The sequence below is a fragment of the Gracilinanus agilis genome, chromosome 3, assembly GCF_016433145.1.
Source record: "Gracilinanus agilis isolate LMUSP501 chromosome 3, AgileGrace, whole genome shotgun sequence".
NCBI lineage: Eukaryota > Metazoa > Chordata > Mammalia > Didelphimorphia > Didelphidae > Gracilinanus > Gracilinanus agilis.
The window spans coordinates 208,924,171-208,932,574 of NC_058132.1; the positions used below are offsets into that span (position 1 = coordinate 208,924,171).

The 8,404-nt window shown below is 38.2% G+C and overlaps 1 long non-coding RNA gene across 3 annotated transcripts in view; it reads right to left on the bottom strand.

Moving 5' to 3' along the window:
• Nucleotides 1-4,858, bottom strand: part of LOC123242123 — a 200,977-nt gene extending 196,119 nt beyond the window's left edge. For 2 of the 3 annotated variants that reach the window (XR_006505803.1, XR_006505802.1), the window contains exon 1: nt 4,609-4,858. This is a non-coding gene — a long non-coding RNA (uncharacterized LOC123242123). Of the gene's footprint in view, nt 1-480; nt 604-4,608 lie in introns of all 3 variants that reach the window. The other variant, XR_006505804.1, reaches the window with a different exon arrangement.
• Between the last annotated feature and the right edge of the window lie 3,546 nt (nt 4,859-8,404).

Consider the following 8,404-nt stretch of genomic DNA (forward strand, 5'->3'; position numbering starts at 1 on the left):
CTATTAAGTATATATGTAGACATATAGACACATATAGATAGTAGCAACCTAAATATCAAATTTGGTATTCAAATTGGGCTAAAAGTTTCTTATCTTTCTAATAGGTCACCAGGAAATATAACTTCTGTGGAAACATTTGATGCTTACCCTCCCACAAAATTCATTTATTAATTCATTCAACGAACATTAACTAAAAAGTCTGTCATTATAACTAGTGGTAGTATGTTAATTCTGTAGGATGTGTGATACCCTGGCCTAGATAACAAAAAGGGATACAGAAGTGAATAAGACACTCCTCATCCTTAAGTAGTTTAGAGTTGCCACATACACTCAGAACTATGACATGGGCTAAGCATGTGGCATCATAAGAGTAGTCCAAACGGAGAGCTATAAGAGAACAAAGGAGAAAGAAGGTGAGTGTATTTCTGTGTTGGCTATCTAGGAAGCCTTTATGGTGGAGGTGGCATTTGAGATCTATACCTTCAAAGAAGAAGACTTCAGAGAGGAGGTCAAGGACGGAGGATCACTTCTAAGGTGTGTTGTAGAAGAAGATTCTTGATTCAGTATAGGTCAGAGGTCCCTTCATGTTGACAATCTATGACCCTGTGAGTTTACAAAATACAGGACAATCGATAGCACATAGTGATGAGTAGGAGCAGGGGAATAGAATTGTTTCCAGGAGCAGATCTCCAAGACCCAAGTCCTAGGGTTCTAGTCCTATCTCTGCCAGTGGCCCTGGGCAGATCTCATCCTCAATTTGGGCTTTTAAGTCCCAGGTCCCTTCTGGATCTGACATTTATTCCAAATATACTATAGACAATCTTGCATTAATAGGCGCCCACAATAGACACAAGAAATGGCAGGGGCAACAATGTGGAGGCAGAACTGTACAGAGCAGCCCTATTTGGCAACAGTGCACAGCATACATACAGGAAATAACACTGGGAAAGTAGGTTGGACTGGGAGGTAGAGGGCATCAAATGCCAAGCTAAGGAGTCTGGACTTTATCTGGTAAACAATGGAGAGCCCCTGGAGATTTGTTAGGAGGAGGAGTTACATAAGCCAAATGGTCATGTAGGAAGATTAACCTGTTAACAGTGATTAAGCCAGAAACAGGGGAAGAGGAGAGACAAAGAGACCCGTTAAGAGACGACTGTAAGAATTTAAAGGAAGATACTGACGTGGGGTTGTGGCAATGGGATGGTAAAGGAAGAAACAGATGGGGAGAGATATGGCAAAGGAAGAAGCTGGTGACTAGTTGGTTGTGGGGGTGAAGAAGAGGACTGAGTCAAATAAGGAAACAAGGAGGAAAAGTTGGCAAGAAAGGGTGGGGGAAGTGTTCCATTTTAGATATGTCTATTTTGAGGTGGTAGAAAGACATCTAAGTAAAGATGTCCATCCAGTGGGCAGTTAGGAAATTCATAATAAGGATATTAAAGATATAGAGCAGAGGATAGTAGCTTGAAAGTGATAACTGAAACTGTGGAAGCCAAAGAGATTACCAAGAGAAAGAGTACTGGGTACACAGGGAAGGAAGAAAAGAGCCCAAGCAAAGGTCTATGAAGAATGAATATATTTCCCAAAGAGATCAGGGAAAAAGAAAAGAACCTATATGTTCCAAAATACAGCATTTCCCTTTATGGTGGCAAAGAACTGGAAACTGAGGGAACATCCATCAACTGGGGAATGGCTAAACAAGTTGTGGTACAACTGTGATAGAATATTACTGAGCAGTTTGAAATGACAGGTTAATTTTTTTTAAGCTTGTAAAGAACTACATAAGATAATAATGAGTGAAATGAGTAGAATCATGAGATCATTATATAAAGGTACAGATTTAATATTTGAAAAATAACTTGAGAATGTTATCTCAAGAGAATGAACTGAAAAATGGAAATACAAAAGACATAATCTATGTACACAAATCTGTTTGCTGGATGATGCCTTTTGTGGTGTGGGGAGAAGAGGGAGGGAGGGAATGAGATACCCGGAAATAAATTCTATTAATAAAAAATAATCTGCATTGACCATGTTCAAGAATATAAATCTTAGGGGCAGTTAGGTAGCGCAATGGATAGAGAGCCAGGCCATTAATAAAATAGATAAAAATAAAATCTTTGAAAAGAAAAGAATGATCATATTTAGGGAACCAGATGAATAAGAAGATCCAGCAAAAGAGGCAGAGAAGAGACAGAGAGGTAAGAGGGTAATCAGCATTGGCAGATCAAAGAAGCTAAGAGGAAAAAGTTTCAAGGATAGGATGGTCAACAATGACAAAAGTCAATCAGCAAATATTTATTAAACATTTACTATGTTTCAGGAGGCATTGTAAAGTCAAAATGTCATAAAGGATAATAATTAGTAAATTAGATAAAGCCAGAGAGGGGAAAGGGCATAAGACATGACACTTAATAGTTAGAGTCTTAGTGGAATGGGGCTGAAAGTTATATTTGAAAAGGATTAAGAGATGTGTTGGTGGAAAGGAAACAAAGGCAATAAGTATAGACTCAGAGAGACCTATAGAGATTCAAGGATGTAGACCTTCCTTCTATGGGTACCCTTACAGGTATGAGTTAAAGACTGGAGGGAAGCATGTATGGGAAATGGGGGACACAAGGGTCAGTATCATGAACTTAGAATATGTGACAGAGCCAACGTGGGGGCCCATAGTGTGAGGTGGTTCAGTTGGAATAATTAGGATCTTGAAAAAACTGAAGTGACACAGCCAGGGTCAATAGTAAAACTGGAACAGACACCCAGGCTTTTCTGATTACCAAATTGGTTTTCTCTTCACTACTAGATTTTGTTATTTTGGTCACTCGTGGCATTCTCATGAGTGGTGTTACTGAGTCCAGTAACCTGAGCCTTTACTCAGATCACTCAGAAAGAGAGGATCAGAGACTATTGGTTCCTCCTAGGATATGAACACATTATAGACATTCTCCCACTCAGCTGGGAAATAGCTTCTGTGAGCCTCTGCTCTGCATATATACTGTGCAACCTTCATTTTCAGCCTAGCCATAGCCTGAAACTCATCCAGAAAAAAAAAAGAAACCTTGATGTTTGCAGAAGAAAACAAATATAGCATACAATGAATGTATAACCAAAGCTGTATTTTTTAAGTTGGTCACCCTGCATTCTCCCCTACCTAAAAAGCAATGGGATCTAGAGGGATTGCAAATGTGGGCAGGATGTACTACATTCAAAAATAATAATAACAACAATAATAATTTTATTTGTTAACATCCTTAGGGACACTGGGTAAAAGCAGGATATTAATCCTAAGACTTTGGTAATGTTCCAAGTTGGATAATTGCTTTTTGTCTACCTAACACTCCTCCTCCCCCTCCCTGTAATTCCCTGTGATTGGCCCATTTCCTGATGGCTGGACTATAGCAAATGAAGCCTGTATTTCACCCCAGACGTGGCTTCATTTCCTCTGCTGAGTTAGAAAATCACTGGATTTTGGAACTGGAGGAAACCTTTGAGATCACCCAGTTATTTGGTAGATGAAGAAACTAGCTCAGAGAAGCAAAGAAACTTTCCCAAGGTCACACCTAGTTGTACCAGACCTGGGACTAGATCTCAGGTTTTTCTGAGTCCTAGTCCAATGTTTGTTCTGCTACACCAGCTCCTCCAGGGCTGCAGGATTCCATTTGAATGGATGAGACAGTCCCAATGCACAGCCATTATCATTACGACAAGGCAAACTGTGTGAAGAGCCCATTATAAAGGCAATCAGGGTTGACAGATGCAATTAAAACACAATGATAATAAAGAATTTTCCAAAACACCATTAAATGTATACTGCAAAAATCAAATACAATTTCCAGTGGTTACTGAAAGTTGCATTCTAGTTTTAACTCTGGGACTGCTTTACAGGGCCCTCAGGCAACCACAACCAAACATTCCAAACTTTGCTAAGCTCCTTCCACTTTCCTCAAAAAAGAACTTGGTGGGAAGAAGAGAAGTGATAATTTCTCTTATATGAGTTTTCATCTCAGCATTCTGGTGGAACATCCATCAAACTGGACACGTCTAGACACAGAACAGAAAAACCAACAAAGGAGTCCTAGATGGAATAGTCAAAGAGGTAAGAGGAGAACTATGGGTAGGAGACGGGAGATAATAAGATCAGTTTTAGATATTTTGACTTTGAGGTTTAGGGATTTAGACATTTTGATTTGACCTTCAAGGTATTATTGAACAAGTACTCTTCAACAATAGAGACAGTCTGGGATTATATTAATGAAGACCTAGGTTCAAATTCTACCCCTAATACTTATTTTCTATACTTATGATACCTCTAATACTATATGGGGCACTGGGCAAGTCACCTAAACTCTTCATGCCTCAACTAATTCCCCGGGACTTAAATACAGTCATAGCTAGTTGTCATCTGCTTCAGGTGGAAGGAATTCTCATACCATGCAGACTATAGCCTCAACAACAGATTCTCCTTAATTAACTTGCTCTTGTTGAACAATGCTAATTACCTTCAAGGATCACCTTCCCTGCCATGGACCAAGTGCTTTAGGGAATATGTCTAAGTCACAATAATTTTCTGTCTAAGGCAGATTAAACAGATGAAAAGACCATAAATATTACCTCTGTGTCTTTAGCTGATGGGTGGTACTGCTTCGTTTCTTGGGGGAGAGGGGAGATCTTTCATGAGGCCATTTTTGTAATTGTTAGCTACATCTTTTAATCAAGATGCCAGGTCTGTTTCAGGAGGTCGCCATCTGCATGTCAGCCAGCAGAGAGTAATTCTATGTCTAACTTCCACAGAATCAGGAGACCGTTCTTGAAGGCATCAGACTGTACAGTAGGCTTTGAAAGATGAACATAGCATTGCAGAATCTTTACTGTTGGTGAAGACAAAACAGATTCATAACCTGAGTTGAACAGAACCCATCTCCCTTAATACTTCACACATCTAAATTAGTATCTTATCCGTCTCTCTACTAAATGGTAATAAGATAGTCACATCATAGATATAAATCTATGATTTTAGAAGTCATCATTCCGATTTTCCACATTTGATGGGTAAGAATGGTTAAGTGATAAGCTCAAAGTGATAAGTGGCAAATAGTAAGTGGCAAAGGCAGGATATAAACCCAAGTCCATTGCTTCCCAACCTTTCCATTACTTGAATCAATATTCAGAATATAGTCAAGATTTTATTCCAAACACCAAGTACTTATTATGTGATTCATTCTAAAAGCAATGCTAATACGTCTATCATACAAATAGGTAAACTGAGGCAAAGAATGGTCAAGTGACTTTGCTAAAATTGTACGGCTGGTCCAGGAGTTTAGAACCCATTCCAACCTATGAAGTCTCTCTCTCATTAGGACTACTCCGCCTCTGTCTGGACGTAATTGGTTAGAATATAAAACTAATGAGGATTAGGTCACAAGTTCAATCCCCATATAAACCAGTTAGCTTCACAAAGAGAAAAAAAAACCTTTCCTTTCAATACAGACTGGCAGATGTGTTGCTAAGCCACTGTCACTGATATCTGAAAGATTGCTAGACTGAAGAAAGGCAACTGAGTCAGTTTTCAAAAAGGAGAAGTGCATCTCCAAACTATAAGCCAATGAATTTGACTTCATTCCCAGGAAAATTCCAGAAACATTACTAAAGAGATAGTAAACATCTGGAAAAGAAAGTGGTCATCACAACCAACTACCCAAACCTTTATCTTGGATTCAAATTTATCAAGAGTAGATAATGCCAGACATTTCTTTCTTCTAATTGATTAGATTACTAAATTGTAAAAGCAGTGTTTGATAAAATATCTCATGCTATTTCTGTGGAAGAGGTGAAGAGATGTGGGCTAAAACTGTACGGCTGGTCCAGCAGTTTAACTATTTGAAATTAAACTATTTCAAAACTGGTTGAATGGTTGGACTCAAAAAACAGCCGTTAATGGTTCAATGTTAATAGTGGAGAGCTCCAAGGACCTTGCAGGCCCAAGCAGCTAGGGGGCACAGTGGATAGACCACTGGACTTGGAGTCACAAAGGTGTGACCTAGGTTCAAATTTAGCCTTAGATACTTACTGTGTGACCCTGGACAAATCATTAAATCTCAGTTCCTCCATCTATAAAACAACTTCTACCTCCTAGGGTTATTCGAATGAAACAAGATAATAAAGAACTTTATGAACCTTAAAACGCTAAATGAATGGTAGTTACTGATGTGTGATCCTGTGCTATTTGACATTTTTATTAAAGACTTGAATAAGGTATATATGGCATGCTTAGGGTAGCTAAGTGATACAGTGGATAGAATGCCTGGCCTAGAGTCAAAAAGACTCAACTTTCTCATTTAAATCTTGCCTCAGACATTTACTAGTTTGTGACCCTGAACAAATCACTTAACCCTGTTTGCCTCAGTTTCTTTCTCTGTTGAATGAGCTAGACTAGAGAAAGAAATGGCAAACTACTCCAGGGTCTTTGCCAAGAAAACCCCAAATAAGGTCACAAAGAGTCTGACGTGGCTGAAAATGACTGAAGAACAACAAATGACATGCTTATAAAATTTGCAGATGACACAAATCTTGGAGGTATTGCTATGCTAGCACATTGGTAGATGGAATTTGTATACAGACAATATCTTGACAGGCTAGAGCATTAGGCCATATCTAATTGTCCGAAATTTAATGTGGATAAAATCTAACATCTTCAACTTGGTTTCATAAGTGAACTTCACAAGTATAAGATAGGGAAAATATTATTAGATAGAATTTTTTCTACATTTTTCTTGTACTGCAAACATTTTTTAAATCATATTTTATTTTTCTTCTATTAATAAGTTTTAATATTCATTAAAGTTTTAAGTTCCAAATTCTCTTCCTTCTTCTGACCATCCCTCCCTCCCTGCCTTCTCTCTTCCCTGATGGGACAGCAAACAATCTGACATAGATTTTACATGTGATCATCCTATCCTGCAATATCCATCAACAGCACAATATGACAGTGGAAAAAAAAAGGAATGCAGTCTTGAGCTTCACTAAGAGAGGCATGGCTTCCAGGAATACAGAAGAGATAGCCCCATTATAGGTTGCTCTGGTCAGATGCCATCTGGAATACTGTATTCAGCTTAAGAATGACTTTGGTTAGCTGATAGAGGTTTAGAGGAAGGCAACCAAAATGGCAAAAGGTGCCAAAATCTAATCCATAAATTAGAATTTAGAGCTGGAAAGAAGTTTAGAGGTAATCTAGGCAAAGGGAAACTGAGGCCCAGATGAAGTAACTTCACAAAATTATAGACTATTAGAATTTTAAAAGACTTGAGTGACTCTCTAGTCCAATTCAGACCCCTCCAAAAAATCAAATCATTTGAAGGAATCGAGACTATTTAGGCTAGAAAAGTGAAGAATTTAGAGATAATGCTAATTCTTTTCAAGTATTTGAAGGGATGTCAAGAGAAAGAGTGATTAAACTTGTTCTATTATTCTATAGGGTCCCAGAGGATAGAAGTAAGAGACATGGGGTGAAAGTTTCAAAGAAACAAATTTTTGCTTAATGTTGGGAAAATTTTTCTAACAATTAAACGTATGGGAAAATAGAATGAACTACCTCCAAAGATAGTAGATTGTCCTTGATGAGAAGAGACAGAAACAAGACGATAACTTTTCAAATATATTCGAATAAGATTACTTCTGCGATATGATTTAAACTAGATGGCTACGGGGAGTTTATTCAACTCTTAAATTCTATTATCTTGTGATCCTCATTCTAGTGTTGGGCAAACCAAGGCTCAGAAAAGTTAAATAACTTGGCCATGATCACCTGGCCAGAAAATGTCAGAATCCTTAGGTCTCCTGACTCCAAGAACAAATGCTCTTTTCCTTATATAACATTAGCTCTCTACACTAAATAAGATACTGTTTATAAGCACTATGGGGGGATATGAAGATGAACAGGAAATAGTTCCTGCCTTTAAGGAGTTTGCAATCTAATAGGAGATATAATACAGAGACAACAGCATTCTCTCCCTTGATATATTCTCCTGGAGCATCCTGTCTCCTTTGCTCCCTTCAGACTCTAGGATCTCTCATACTTTTGTGTGCATGTCTCATCCTACTCTATAAGGGTGAGACTCTGCTATCTTTTATCCTTCTATTTTCAATACTTTAAGATATTTCTTGAATTTTTCTAAATCTCTTAATGGATTGGAGAGAAAGTCTGTGGAAAGAGGGCAGCTAAGTAGCACAGTGGATAAAACACTGGTCCTGGAGTTGAGCGAACTTGGGTTCAACTCTGGCCTCAGACACTTCCTAGCTATGTGACCCTGGGTAAATCACTTAACCTTGCTTTAAGAAAGAAAGAAAGAAAGAAAGAAAGAAAGAAAGAAAGAAAGAAAGAAAGAAAGAAAGAAAGAAAGAAAGAAAGAAA